Source organism: Branchiostoma floridae, chromosome 1 (genome assembly GCF_000003815.2).
Source record: "Branchiostoma floridae strain S238N-H82 chromosome 1, Bfl_VNyyK, whole genome shotgun sequence".
Taxonomy (NCBI): domain Eukaryota; kingdom Metazoa; phylum Chordata; class Leptocardii; order Amphioxiformes; family Branchiostomatidae; genus Branchiostoma; species Branchiostoma floridae.
Genome location: NC_049979.1, coordinates 31,999,857 through 32,002,999, shown reverse-complemented (window position 1 = coordinate 32,002,999; position 3,143 = coordinate 31,999,857). Strand labels below are relative to the sequence as shown.

The following is a 3,143-nucleotide window of genomic DNA, read 5'->3' as shown; positions in this document are numbered from 1 at the left end:
CTCGGCACCGTCGTTTCAGAGACGTGGGGTGTCGCCCTTCGCGTTGAAGGGCGGCGAACGAGCGGAAGGGCTGGGGGTCGCTCCGCGAACCGGGACCCGCCGCGAAGACCGCTGCGCCCCCTCAGCATCACTGCCGGCCGGCCGGACACGGCTGGACGCACGGAGGGGTCGATTGCGCCCGCCCTTCTCTTGAAGACCTCGGGGAGTGTAGCATCCGGTCGAGACCGCCGGTGGCTGGCCGGCGGCGACCGAGACGGCAGTCCTCCCCTCTGCCCAAAGGAGGCCTTGGACCGCGGACGCCCGCTCGAAGTCCGACGCTTAAGGGTAGGTCACTCGTCCGCAAGATGGATTGCATCGAGTCAGAGACCGAAACGCCACGCCGGGGTGCCGGGGAAGGCCGTCTCACCTAGGCCCCGCCGTGAGACTAAACCGCGACCCCATTCCGCGCAAACCCGCGACGCGACGCCCCTCCGCCAGGATATAGGTGCTCCCACTTTCGCTCGCCCGCCCAAGACTTTTCGCGCCGGGAGGACCTGACTCCGTCCTCGACCGGGCTACTCGGGGCGGCTCGCTGGTTGAGTCTGGGGAACGACGGGCGCGCACTCAAGGCGCCCGACCAACGTTCCAAGGGAGCTGCCGGGTCCCGCCGCCAAGCGGGTCGGCCTGGGCGCTCCTGGCTCTCCGCCCGCGCTCGACGACGAGCGATTGACGCGAGAGCACCGTCGGAGCGCCACCTTGTCGAGGCGGTAAGGAAGAGAGAGGGTCGGAGCGGGAGGGAGGCCCGGGGGCACCGCCCGCTCCTTGCCACGAAGTGTTTGCAAGTAGACACGCGAGTAGTGTCTGCTTCGTTTCGGTAATGATCCTTCCGCAGGTTCACCTACGGAAACCTTGTTACGACTTTTACTTCCTCTAAATGGTCAAGTTTGATCGGCTTCTCGGCGCTCCTCCAGACCGTTGCCGGCCCGAGAGGGGCCGATCGACTGACCTCACTAAACCATTCAATCGGTAGTAGCGACGGGCGGTGTGTACAAAGGGCAGGGACGTAATCAACGCGCGCTGATGACACGCATCTACTGGGAATTCCTCGTTCATGGGAGATAATTGCAATCCCCGATCCCTAGCACGAAGGCGGTTCAGCAGGTTACCCGCACCTTTCGGCGAAGGCGAAAGACTCGCTGATGCCTTCATTGTAGCGCGCGTGCGGCCCCGGACATCTAAGGGCATCACAGACCTGTTATTGCTCCATCTCGTCCGGCTTACTGCCGGCTGTCCCTCTAAGAAGTTGCGGCCGATCGCGCGGGATCGCCGAACTAGTTAGCATGCCAGAGTCTCGTTCGTTATCGGGATTAGCCAGACAAATCGCTCCACCAACTAAGAACGGCCATGCACCACCACCCACAGAATCAAGAAAGAGCTCTCAATCTGTCAATCCTTACTGTGTCCGGGCCGGGTGAGTTTCCCCGTGTTGAGTCAAATTAAGCCGCAGGCTCCACTCCTGGTGGTGCCCTTCCGTCAATTCCTTTAAGTTCCAGCTTTGCAACCATACTTCCCCCGGAACCCGAAAACTCAGGTTTCCCGGGAGCTGCCCATCGGGTCATCGAAGTAACGCCGGCGGATCGCTGGTTGGCATCGTTTATGGTTGTGACTAGGGCGGTATCTGATCGCCTTCGCGCCCACAACTTTCGTTCTTGATCAATGAAAACATTCTTGGCAAATGCTTTCGCAGTGGTTCGTCTTGCGGCGATCCAAGAATTTCACCTCTCCCGCCGCAATACGAATGCCCCCGTCCGTCCCTCTTGATCATTACCTCACGTTCCGAAAACCAACGAAATAGAACCGAGGTCCTATTCCATTATTCCATGCACCACTATTCAGGCGCCAGGCCTGCTTTGAACACTCTAATTTTTTCAAAGTAAACGCTCCGGCACCCCGAGGCACTCAGTTAAGAGCACCAAGGAGAATCCGGCGGGGAGGGCCGGGACGAGCAGTGACACGCCTCGCGGCGGACCGCAAGCCCGGTCCCAAGATCCAACTACGAGCTTTTTAACCGCAACAACTTTAATATACGCTATTGGAGCTGGAATTACCGCGGCTGCTGGCACCAGACTTGCCCTCCAATAGATCCTCGTTAAAGGATTTAAAGTGTACCCATTCCAATTACGGGGCCTCGAAAGAGTCCCGTATTGTTATTTTTCGTCACTACCTCCCCGAGTCGGGAGTGGGTAATTTGCGCGCCTGCTGCCTTCCTTGGATGTGGTAGCCGTTTCTCAGGCTCCCTCTCCGGAACCGAACCCTGATTCCCCGTCACCCGTTGCCACCATGGTAGGCACAGAACCTACCATCGAAAGTTGATAGGGCAGACATTCGAATGATCTGTCGCCGGTGCGAAGACCGTGCGATCGGCTGGGTTATCCAGAGTCACCAAAGGGACCGGGGCGAACCCCGGGTTGGTCTTGGTCTGATAAATGCACGCCAGACCGTGAGGTCGGCGCTTCTTCCGCATGTATTAGCTCTAGAATTACCACAGTTATCCATGTAGGATGTGACGATCAAAGGAACCATAACTGATTTAATGAGCCATTCGCAGTTTCACTGAGACAGTTTAAACTTGCACGTGCATGGCTTAATCTTTGAGACAAGCATATGACTACTGGCAGGATCAACCAGGTAGCGAGGAAGCCCTGGCGGCAGGGCGGGCGGGCAGTCGCGGGCCGCCGGGAGACGCGCACCGAGGTGCTGCCTCGACCGGCCGGCCGCGCGCCCAGCACCGCCGCCGCCAAAGTCCGTCGCTGCCGTGAGATGGGAATGCGCAGCGGTGCCGCAAACCCTCGGGAGCCTGAGCGCAGAACTCCCGGCCACACCTGACCGTTGCTTCCCTTCAACGCCCGAGCCGTCCCCGCGAGGGAACGGTCCCGCACTCTCACGACCGACGCGTCCGCCGGGAAGGCGGACGGCCGGGTATCGAACCGCCGAGTCCGCAAGGCGTACTCGCACGCAGACGGAAGGGGCGAGCCGTCGCCGTTGGGTCCCGACTGGCGGGTACCCGGGCGCTGCCTCCGCGGCGCCTTTGGCCCCGGCGCTGCTTCCGGACGCCCTCGGCACGGCCGTCCTCGCCCGCAGGAGCGAAGGAACGGCCGCCTTCC

At 60.9% G+C, this 3,143-nt stretch overlaps 1 non-coding gene across 1 annotated transcript; it reads right to left on the bottom strand.

The window, feature by feature from the left end:
- Positions 1-854: 854 nt before the first annotated feature.
- On the bottom strand, positions 855-2,670 carry LOC118431153. Its single transcript, XR_004832942.1, has one exon. It is a non-coding gene; the product is annotated as a small subunit ribosomal RNA (ribosomal RNA).
- Between the last annotated feature and the right edge of the window lie 473 nt (positions 2,671-3,143).